We start from the raw sequence: 12,592 nt of genomic DNA, 5'->3' as shown, positions 1-12,592 counted from the left end.
GTGGCATGAAGAGAGCCTGGAGGGGCTAGCGTACCACAGCTAGCCAGGAGGGAGTCTGGGAAAAGTCTGGAGCTGCAGAAGAGGGAAGAGACTTTTTCCTCCCTCTTCGTTTCCTGGTGTACAAGGAGAGGGGATTAAGAGCGCTGTTTAAAGGAGCTCCAGAGATGGGCGCAAGCCGCGGCTAACAGTGCGGACCCCAGAGACAGGCATGAGACAATAAGGCTGCTGCTGCCGCCACCAGAAAAACTGTGTGCAAGCACAGGTCACTATCCACACCTCCTCTCCTGGGCGCCTGTGCAGCCTGCCACTGCCAAGGTCCGATGATCCAGGGACAATTTCCCCAGGAGAATGCACGGCACTCCTCAGGCTGGTGCAATGTCACGCCAGCCAATGCCGTGGCAGGCTCGCCCTGCATCCATACCCCTCCCTCCCCCTGGCCTCAGTGAGCCAAAGCCCCCGAATCAGCTGCTCCTTTAACCCCGTCCTGTCTGAGTGTAGAACAGATGCCGTCAGGCGACCTACACACAGACGCAGGTCCAAATCCAAAGCGGAACCCCGGGAGCTGTGCGAACAAAGAAGAGAAAGGAAAATCTATCCCAGCAGCCTCAGGAGCAGCGGATTAAATCTCCACAATCAACTTGATGTACACTGCATCTGTGGAATACTTTAATAGACAATGAATCATTCCAAATTGAGGAGGTGGACTTTGAGAGCAAGATATATTATTTTTTCCCATTTGCCTCTTTTTGTGAGTGTGTATGTATATGATTCTGTGTGAGATTTTGTCTGTAAAGCTTTGCTTTCACTATTTGTCCTAGGATTCTGTCCGTCCATATTTTTTTCTTTCTTTACTTGAAAAAAATTTTTTTTCTTAATAATTTTTTAAAATTTTTTTAGTCTAATAAGTTTATTTTATATCTTACTTTATTTTATTTTATCTTCTTTCTTTCTTTCTTTCTTTCTTTCTTTCTTCCTTTCTTTCTTTCTTTCTTTCTTTCTTTCTTTCTTTCTTTCTTTCTTTCTTTCTTTCTTTCTTTCTTTCTTTTTTCTTTCTACATTTTCTCCATTTTATTCAGAGCCGTGTGGATGAAAGGCTCTTGGTGCTCCAGCCAGGAGTCATTGCTGTGCCTCTGAGGTGGGAGAGCCAACTTCAGGACACTGGTCCACAATAAACTTCCCAGCTCCATGTAATATCAAATGGCAAAAATCTCCCAGAGATGTCCATCTCAACACCAACACACAGCTTCACTAAACGACCCACAAACTACAATGCTGGGCACCCTATGCCAAATAACAAGCAAGACAGAAACACAAAACCACCTATTAGCAGAGAGTCTGCCTAAAATCATAATAAGGCCACAGACATCCCAAAACACACCACCAGATACTGACTTGCCCATGAGAAAGACAAGAATCAGCCTCATCCACCAAAACACAGGTACAAGTCCCCTCCACCAGGAAGCCTACACAACCCAGTGAACCAACTTTAGCCACTGGGGACAGAAAAACAACAGGAACTATGAACTTGCAGCCTGAAAAATGGGGACCCCAAACACAGTAAGAAAAGCAAAATGAGAAGACAGAAGAACACACAGCAGATGAAGGAGCTAGGTAAAAACACATCAGACCTAAAAAATGAAGAGGAAGTACACAGTCTACCTGAAAAAGAATTCAGAAGAATGATAGGAAAGATGATCCAAAATCCTGGAAATAGAATAGAGAAAATGCAAGAAACATTTAACAAGGACCTAGAAGAACTAAAGAGGAAACACGCAACAATGAACAATACAATGAATGAAATTAAAATATTCTAGAAGGGATCAATAGCAGAATAACTGAGGCAGAAGAACGGATAAGTGACGTGGAAGAAAAAATAGTGGAAATAACTACTGCAGAGCAGAATAAAGAAAAAAGAATGAAAATATCTGAGGACAGTCTAAGAGACCTCTAGGACAACATGGAATGCACCAACATTCGAATCATGGGGGTCCCAGAAGAAGAAGAGAAAAAGAAAGGGACTGAGAAAATATTTGAAGAAATTATAGTTGAAAATTTTCTTATATGGGAAAGGAAATAGTTAATCAAGTCCAGGAAACACAGAGATTCCCATATAGGATAAATGCAAGGAGAAACACGCAAGGACACATATTAATCAAACTATCAAAAATTAAATACAAAGGAAACATATTAAATGCAGCAAGGGAAAAAAAAACAAATAACACACAAGGGAATCCACATAAGGTTAACAGCTGATCTCTCAGCAGAAACTCTGCAAGCCAGAAGGGAGTGGCAGTACATATTTAAAGTGATGAAGGAGAAAAACCTACAACCAAGATTACTCTAACCAGCAAGGATCTCATTCACATTTGATGGAGAAAATAAAAGCTTTACAGAAAAACAAAAGCTGAGAGACCTCAGCACCACAAAACCAGCTTTACAACAAATGCTAAAGGAACTTCTCTAGGCAAGAAACACGAGAAAAGGAAAAGACCTATAATAACAAACCCAAAACTATTAAGAAAATGGGAATAGGAACATACATATTGATAATTACGTTAAATGTAAATGGATTAAAGCCTCCCACCAAAAGACACAGACTGGCTGTATGGATACAAAAGCAAGACCCACTTATATGCAGTCTACAAGAGTCCCACTTCAGACCTAGGGACACGTGCAGACTGAAAGTAAGGGGATGGAAAAAGTTATTCCATGTAAATGGAAATCAAAAGAAAAATGGAGTAGCATTCTCATATCACACAAAATAGACTTAAAATAAAGACTATTAGAAGAGACAAAGAAGGACACTACATAATGATCAAGGGATTGATCCAAGAAGAAGATATAACAATTGTCAATATTTATGCACCCAACATAGGAGCACCTCAATACATAAGGCAAATACTAACAGCCATAAAAGGGGAAATCAACAGTCACATAGTAATTTTAGGGAACTTTAACACCCCATTTTCACCAAAGGACAGATCATCCAAAATGAAAATAAATAAGGAAACATGAGCCTTAAATGATACATTAAACATGATGGATTTAATTGATACATTAAACATGATGGATTTAATTGATATTTATAGGATATCCAAAAATAACAGAATACACATGTTTCTCAAGTGCTCATGGAGCATTCTCCAGGATAGATCATATCTTGGGTCACAAATCAAGCCTTGGTAAATTTAAGAAAATTGAAATCGTATCAAGTATCTTTTCTGACCACAATGCTATGAGACTAGATATGAAGTACAGGAAAAGATCTGTAAATAATACAAACACATGGAGGCTAAACAATACACTACTTAATAACGAAATGATCACTGAAGAAATCAAAGAGGAAATTAAAAAACATACCCAGAAACAAGTGACAATGGAGACAAAATGACCCAAAACCTATGGGATGCAGCAAAAGCAGTTCTAAGAGGGAAGTTTATGGCAATATATTCGTACCTTAAGAAACAGGAAACATCTCAAATAAACAACCTAACATTGCACCTAAAGCAATTAGAGAAAGAGGAACAAAAATACACCCCAAAAGTTAGCAGAAGGAAAGAAACCATAAAGAGCAGATCAGAAATAAATGAAAAAGAAATGAAGGCAACGATAGCAAAGATCAATAAAACTAAAAGCTGGTTCTTTGAAAAGATAAACAAAAGGGATAAACCATTAGCCAGACTCATCAGAGAAAAAGGGAGAAGACTCAAAGCAATAGAATTAGAAATGAAAAAGGAGACATAGCAACTGACACTGCAGAAAGACAAAGGAACATGAGAGATTACTTCAAGCAACACTATACCAATAAAATGGACAACCTGGAAGAAATGGACAAATTCTTAGAAATGCACAACCTGCCGAGTCTGAACCAGGAAGAAATAGAAAATATGAACAGACCAATCACAAGCACTGAAATTGAAACTGCGATTAAAAATCTTCCAACAAACAAAAGCCCAGGACCAGATGGCTTCACTGACGAATACTATCAAACATTTAGAGACGACCTAACACCTATCCTTCTCAGACTCAAAATATAGCAGAGGTAAGAAAACTCCCAAACTCCTTCTATGAAGCCACCATCACCCTGATACCAAAACCAGACAAAGATTTCACAAAGAAAGAAAACTGCAGGCCAATATCACTGATGAATATAAATGCAAAAATCCTCAACAAAACGCTAGGAAACAGAATCCAACAGCATATTAAAAGGATCATACACCATGATCAAGCAGGGTTTATTCCAGGAATGCAAGGATTCTTCAATATACGCAAATCAATCAGTGTGATACACCATATTAACAAATTGAGGATCAAAAACCATATGATCATCTCAAGAGATGCAAAGAAACCTTTCAACAAAATTCAGCACCCATTTATGATAAAAACCCTGCAGAAAGTAGGTATAGAGGGAACTTTCCTCAACTTAATAAAGGTCATATATGACAAAGCCACAGCCAACATTGTCCTCAATGGTGAAAAACTGAAACCATTTCCACTAAGATCAGGAACAAGACACAGTTGCCCACTCTCACCACTCTTATTCAACATAGTTTTGGAAGTTTTAGCCACAGCAATCAGGGAAGTAAAGGAATCCAAATTGAAAAGAAGAAGTAAAGCTGTCACTGTTTGCAGATGTCATGATACTATACATAGAGAATCCTAAAGATGCTACCAGAAAACTACTAGAGCTAATCAATGAATTTGGTAAAGTAGCATGATACAAGATTAATGCACAGAAATCTCTGACATTCCTATACACTAAAGATGAAAAATCTGAAAGTGAAGTTAAGGAAACACTCCCATTTACCATTGCAACAAAAAGAATAAAATATCTAGGAATAAACCTACCTAAGGAGACAAAAGACTTGTATAAAGAAAATTATAAGACACTGATGCAAGGAATTAAAATGATACAAATAGATGGAGAGATATACCATGTTCTTGTACTGGAAGAATCAACATTGTGCAAATGACTGTACTACCCAAGCAATCTACAGATTCAATGCAATCCCTACCAAACTACCACTGGCATTTTTCACCGAATTAGAACAAAAAATTTAACAATTTGTGTGGAAACACCAAAGACCCTAAAATGCCAAAGCAATGTTGAGAACGATAAATGGAGCTGGAGGAATCAGGCTTCCTGACTTCAGATTATACTACAAAGCTACAGTAATCAAAACAGTATGGTACTGACACAGAAACAGAAATAAAGTGTAATGGAACAGGTTAGAAAGCCCAGGTATAAACCCATGAACATATGGTCACCTTATTTTTGATAAAGGAGACAAAAATATACAGTGGAGAAAATACAGCCCCTTCAATAAGTGGTGCTGGGAAAACTGAACAGGTACATGTAAAAGTATGAAATGAGAACACTCCCTAACACCATATACAAAAATAAACTCAAAATGGATTAAAGACCTAAATGTAAGGCCAGACACTATCTAACTCTTAGAGGAAACCATAGTCAGAACACTCTATGACGTAAATCACAGCAAGATCCTTTTGACCCACCCCCTAGAGAAATGGAAATAAAAACAAAAATAAACAAATGGGACCTAATGAAACTTCAAAGCTTTTGCACTGCAAAGGAAACCATAAACAAGACCAGAGTACAACCCTCAGAATGGGAGAAAATATTTGCAAATGAAGCAACTGACAAAGGATTAATCTCCCAAATTTACAAGCAGCTCATGCAGCTCAATAACATAAAAACAAACAACCCAATCCAAAAATGGGCAGATGACCTAAATAGACATTTCTCAAAAGAAGACATACACTTGGCAAACAAACACATGAAAAAATGCTCAACATCGCTAATCATTAGAGAAATGCAAATCAAAACCACGATGAGATATCACCTCACACTTGTCAGAATGGTCATCATCAAAAAAATCTAGAAAAAATAAATGCTCAAAGGGCTTGGAGAAAAGGGAACCCTCCTGAACTGTTGGTAGGAATGTAAATCGATAGAGCCACTATGGAGAACAGTATGGAGGTTCCCTAAAAATCTACAAATAGAACTACCATATGACCCAGCAATCCCACTACTGGGCATATACCCTGAGAAAACCATAATTCAAAAACAGTCATGTACCAAAATGTTCATTGCAGCTCTATTTACAATAGCCAGGACATGGAAGCAACCTAAGTGTCCAAAAACAGATGAATGGATAAAGAAGATGTGGCTTATATATACAATGGAATATTACTCAGCCATAAAAAGAGACAAAATTGAGTTTTTTGTAGTGAGATGGATGGATCTAGAGTCTGTCATACAGAGTGAGGTAAGTCAGAAAGGGAAAAACAAATACCATACACTAACACATATATATGGAACCTAAGAAAAGAAAATAAATAAAGGTCATGAAGTACCTTGGGGTACGACGGGAATAAAGACACAGACCTACTAGAGCATGTACTTGAGGATACGGGGAGGGGGATGCATAAGCTTTGACAAAGTGAGAGAGTGGCATGGACATATCTACACTACCAAACGTTAAGTAGATTGCTAGTGGGAAGCAGCCGCATAGCACAGGGAGATCAACTAGGTGGTTTGTGACCACCTATAGGTGTGGGATAGGGAGGGTAGGAGGGAGTGAGATGCAAGATGGAAGAGATATGGGAACATATGTATATGTATAACTGATTCACTTTGTTATAAAGCAGAAACTAACACACCATTGTAAAGCAATTATACTCCAATAAAGTTGTTAAAAATAAATTAAAATTCAAAAAAAATTGATACGATGGATGTATCTTATCATTTGTGGGGGAAATAGAAATGGTGGAGATTAAATGCAGATCTTAAGTTAATGCACATATTTAATATTTCTATTATTTGCTCATCTTTAAAATTTAGGGTATACATAGTCCCCACCAATGTTGCAGGTATAATACTGCTTACATCTACATATATGAGTTTTTTTCCACCAAATAGAGTATAAGCATGTGTCAAAGTTTATGTTAAATTTGCTACAAGGAAAGAAATTTCAAAACAGGTACATTCGAAGATTTTATCTAGTAGGAAAATTATATAAGGGAAAAGAAACCTGTTAAACTAAAATTTAAAAATCAAATGAAAGCCAGTTCCAGAGCATTAGATTATTTGTGAAACTGGTTAAAGTCATTGGCTCCACCAGAGACTGATATTCAACTCTGTAGGAGTCCTAGAAGGGGGTCTTAAGGTTATTAAAGTCTACAAGCATTTTATGTGGAATATTAATTCTTCCTAGAAGAAGCTAATCACATTAGACTCAAAATTCTGTCCCAGCTCAAGGTTGGGGCAATTGTCTTTCTGCAACTCAACTTTTGAACAAGATAATAATTTCAGTTTTGCCTTAGCAAATAAATGATCTATTTCCTTGTGTTTCATGCTAATATCATTAATTAATAACTTAATCATGTTTTAAATTTCATGCATATTATGGAAACTTGAACACTGACTTAATTTATACAATGTATTTATATTCACAGTTGCCAGCAATATTATGTACTTAATGATTTTATTTCTTTAAATCAGTTTCCTATGTTAGGGAAGAATTTTCAAGCAAATCTCTCTAATGATACCTATTGCATGTTGTTTATGGTCTGTGCCTTTTCATTGTGCTGTTTTGTTATATTTGGCTTATTTTATTTACATAGGGGTAATACAACCACATAAATCTCCTTGTTTACAGTCAACAAACCTAGGGACTTACATAGCCTTTGAAAGACTAATATGGTCTATGTCAAAGATTAAATATGTTCTAGATCTTTTATTTAAAAGATCCAGGGTGACATGCTAAGTTTATGTCTATATTGCAAGGTATGCTCATTTATTTATTTATATATTATGTCACTATCATTTCCTCTGCTTGAAGCCATGAACAAAAAAGTGGCTCTTTTCTGAGTTTCAAATGAAATATCCATAAATATCTTTCTCCAAATTCTTTAGTGTCTGATAATGTTCTCAGCCTTCCAGGAAGTGACATACATTTTTACCTGTAAGACTGAGATTATAATTTACAGGGAAACTACTAGATTAATTTCATGAAAAGTACTTATAATGCAGTTTCCACATATTAAGTACAGTTATAATTTAATAAAATATATCAGTAAGTGTATCCTCTGCCAAAGCCAAAGTAACAAATTTGGTTTATCCTATTATATACAGGTAGAAAAAAGATTGCTTCCTTATTGAGCCTATGAAATTAACTGCAGTGATATAAAAAAATTAAAGGGATAAATAAAGGCAATTTGTATAATATCTAACTAGTAATCTGAGTAGTTTTATGCTAAAGTGCATTCTCTCTCTCTCTCTCTCTCTCTCTCTCTCTCTATATATATATATATATATATATATATATATATATATATATGCACACACACACACACACACACACACACACGTGTGTGTGTGTGTATATATACCCAACTTGTGTGTGGTAACAATTCTACTAAGCCTAAATCATGTAAAAACCAAATCAAAACAGAAAACTACTCTTAGTTTCAATTAATAGAGACATTATGTTTAAATTCCCATGAGGAGTCATTAGCTTGTAGTTTTTTCTCCCTGTTAATATTTCCTAGAGAACGTTTCCCTTTAATGATAGAAATATTGTGCTGCTGAATTCTGATAGTCTGCCCAAGTGGAAAAGTGTTTTGAAGAATTTGAGAGACCATCAAGAACAATATAATAATCAATGAAGTTTTGACTGAAGATAAACCACACAACCTAAAAGTTGCAAGTTATATTTTATTTGGGGATCTTACTGAGGGCTGTAGCCTGGTGTTACCAAAGGAAATTTCATCTACTTGATGTACAGTGAGGCCAAACAAACTTAAACGTCAGAGTTTGGGGCAGAGAAATGTTTATTTCAGGTCCAAGCAAGGAGAACGGGTGGTTCGTACTCAAACCCCCCCAAACTACCTGATGGTTTTGGGGGAGAAGTTTTTATAGGCAAAATTTGGTGTCAGGGCTGCAGGGTGTGTGACTTTCTTCTGATTGGTTGGTGGTGAGATAACCAATCTTCCAGGGATCTTGGGCTTAGCCTAAAGTTACTGTCCTTCTTCTGGGTGGGAACCTTAGTTCCTACAGAAGAACTCAGAGATATTGTTACATATATTCCTTAAGGAGGAACCAGGATCCTGCTTTAATCCCTACACTATAGTTTCTTGATTGTTCCTCCTTGGTTTCTGCATTCCCTTACTTCCCTGATTAGCAACTGTTTGAATCTGCTCTTTGGAACTCTGGGAAGTCTAGGAGGCTGAAACCTTTATCCTGCAAGTAGGAAATGGGGGACATGGAAAGGCTTTTGTGCCCAGGAGGGCCCCACAGGGTCCTGCTTGATTATGCCAGGAGACAGACTCTCAGATATTTCTGAGGAACTGTTCTGAAGAGGTAAGGGAGGAGACAGAATATATAGAAATTTTTGCTGAAAAAAAAAGTAGTGGAACATCAAAAGATTACTGCTAATCACAAAAACAATTTTAGTGCTTTTCTATGTATAGGAAGATGCAAGAGTCAGGTGTCATTGAAATTATTCCTTAGATATACATCTTAACTCTCTAGGGCCAGCATCCTCTTTTTCTCTATCCTGAATTCCCCTCAGAGTGCATGGTGGTGGGGTGGGGGTTGGCAGCTGTAGTGGCTGATATTAGGCAACATTTGTGGTTTTCTGGAATGGCTGGCAGCAGTTTTGTCCTCAGAATTTTTTAAAAGTCAGTTTTAGGTAAATAAGGTCTTTAAACATGATTTTAAAATATTTTTGTTTTCCAACTGGCATTGTTAGGTAGTTAGTCAGACATTAGCAGCAAGGAGGTGACAGTGGTGAGAAAGACAAGAAGAAATAATCGAGTCACACCCAACCACCTGGGGACTCTCTCCTGACCCCACCCAGAATGGGTGAAGCTATGGTCGAGTGGTGGGCAGCTTATCCTGATAAAGAGGGGCACAGTAACATGAGGGAACTTTCCCGGGCTGCAAATGCCCAGACCAGACAGGCATATAACCTATAGTTAACCCAAACTCATTATACCATAATTATAATAAAATCTACATGTGAAAAAAAAATTTCATGTGGCTTTGCCCCCGCCCCCACCGAGTGGGCGTTTCTTACTGATTCAAGGGTGAGAGCATGCACAGCAGTAAACTTGTTACATAGCTCGGGACTGTCAATCAAATAATGATCCCCTGTCACTCACTCCTGCCTTCCTGCAAAATCCTCCTTAAAAGCATACTGCTTTCAATTTGCAGAAACAGCCTGCTCTCTCTCTCTTTCTCTCTCTCTCTCTCTCTCTCTCTCTCTCTCTCTCTCTCTCTCTCTCTCTCTCGCTCGCTCAGAGTGCACCTTTGCTTCCATAAACTTTGCTTTGGGCTTGCTTGCTTCTCTCTCTCTGTCTCTCTCTCTCTCTCTCTCTCTCTCTCTCTCTCTCTCTCTCTCTGTCTCTCTCTCTCTCTCAGAGTGCACCTTTGCTTCCATAAACTTTGCTTTGGGCTTGCTTGCTTCACTTCACTGAAACAGCCTGCTCTCAGAAACAGCCTGCTCTCGCTCTCTTTCTCTCTCTCCCTCTCTGAGAGTGTACCTATGCTTAAATAAACTTTGCTTTGTGCTTAAGCTTAACGTGGTAGTTTGCAATTCTTTACTTACTATCGCAGACAGAGATTGCTGGTCCAGGTCTTCTGTTGACCTCCTCGGCTGAAGCTATTTTGTTACAACGCACGTCAACCTGGTGACAGCAGTTATGGTGTTAGGAAGGAAGAAATTTTCCTCTACCCTTCTAGATTCTTCGGGCTGGTCTAAGAATTAAATTAACATGAGACAGATTAACAGGAGAAAATCCACAAAAGTTTAATTATATATATATATATATACGTGGGCGAGACCCAGGAAAACTGAGTAACTCACCAATATGCCTGTAGCCATCACTTTAAACACCATCTTCAACTAAAGACAAAAGAGAACGTTGAAGGTAGTGGTTTGGGGCTTCAAAGGGGAGAAAGGTAATTTACATGAAGATGGAAAAGCAAATGTTTGATAAACAAATATTTGCTGAGCTAGGCAGAGACAATGGAACGCTAGTGGACTCTGATCTCTAGGCCCTGCCAAGTTTCCCCCACCACCCCTAGTCCGTATTCTTTGCAGATGTCTTTTCTGATACCTCTTTTCTGGGAACTGGCTGTGTATCTAAATTCTTTAGACAGCTAAGAAGGAGGTTAAAAAAAAAAGATTTCCTGAGTCTTCTGTTTCTTAAAATAATCAGCTTAAAGTAATCCTCCTGCCAAAGGGACAATTTGAGATGGCAAATTTGGCTTCCCTACAATGGCTTATTAAATTCACAGTGAAAGAATAAGAAGGGAAAAGGGGAGCTTCATCATAAGCCTATTAAACAATGGAATATTATCTTAAAATGCCAAAAAATATTTCAAATAAATACCATTATTGGATCAGCAATATACCTTTATAAAACTATCTATTTCCAAGCTAAAATAGACCTGGAAATCCTAAATCTTAATTCCTCAAGAACAGATGCCTGCTCATGCTGGCAATATCTCTCTAAGGAAGTGTTTAACCATGAGTGTTCCCTCAAGTACTATAGCTAAGAAGCTAAGAATTCCTAATATAGTTCTTTACATTGAATCCCTGAAACTGTTCTTTGATCCTTCCAGAAGATCCAATCTCTAGTCTAAAATTTAAAATATAAACCTACAGAGAAAATATGTGGAAAACCCACTGTTGAAGGCAAGCCTGAATTTTTTGGCTAGTTAATACACTTACTAAAAGTACCAAATTGGAGAAGAGTAGAAGTCTCAAGATTGGTGTGATATATAAGTAGAAAGGGACTACCTCTAATCATTTAATAAGAATTTAGTGATTACTCAAAGGGGATTACAGGATTAATTAAATCCTGTATTAGGATTTAAATATTAAATATGTGCCTATAAGTTGTATTTATTAACATTTTTGTTGCTCAGATAGTTACATCTTACATATTTCTTGCTCCAAACCTGAATCAGTTACTCTTTCAAACAGCTCTGGTTCCTTCTGGCAGAGTTCAGGACACGATACCAAAAAATATGGCATATTTTCTCATACTCTTTCAGCTTAAATTTTTTAATATGCCAAGGTGCCATATTTTTGGGTAGTGAGTTCTGAACTCCATCAACTTGAAGTAATTATTTCACTGTGAGGTTTGCCATTAAATTTATATACACAGTATGTACATTTGCTGTGATACATTTTCTATTTTTAGAAAATACATATTTTAGTTAATCTTACTTTGATTATGCATAAGATTTATTTGTTTCCAAAATCAACACTATGCAAAATATATATATTCATAGAAATATCCCACCTATATTTTTCCCCTCCAATCTTTTCCTTCCAATATTCTATAGGAAAGCATTTTTATTTTTCATTTACCTTTCCAGTGGCTATTTATTTTTTATGTTAAATTTATATTCTGCTACTTTATTAAATTATCTTCTTATAGTAGTTTTTTAGTTTTTCTATTGCTTCTCTTGGATTTTCCATATATATATAGTCTTAATATATGCCAAGAGAGATATGTTTACATTTTCTTATATTTCCAGTTACTTTTTCTTGTC

General features: G+C 37.1%; 1 long non-coding RNA gene across 1 annotated transcript in view; it reads right to left on the bottom strand.

Annotated features, from left to right (window-relative positions):
• Positions 1-722: 722 nt before the first annotated feature.
• The window catches only part of LOC309978779, a 376,201-nt gene continuing 364,331 nt past the window's right edge, over positions 723-12,592 (bottom strand). The window contains exon 2 of the long non-coding RNA XR_014327143.1: positions 723-1,041. This is a non-coding gene — a long non-coding RNA (uncharacterized lncRNA). The remainder of the gene's footprint in view (positions 1,042-12,592) is intronic.

The sequence above is a fragment of the Leucopleurus acutus genome (genome assembly GCF_964270905.1).
Source record: "Leucopleurus acutus genome assembly, chromosome: X".
NCBI classification, from domain to species: domain Eukaryota; kingdom Metazoa; phylum Chordata; class Mammalia; order Artiodactyla; family Delphinidae; genus Leucopleurus; species Leucopleurus acutus.
This window is presented reverse-complemented; position numbering and strand designations above follow the sequence as displayed.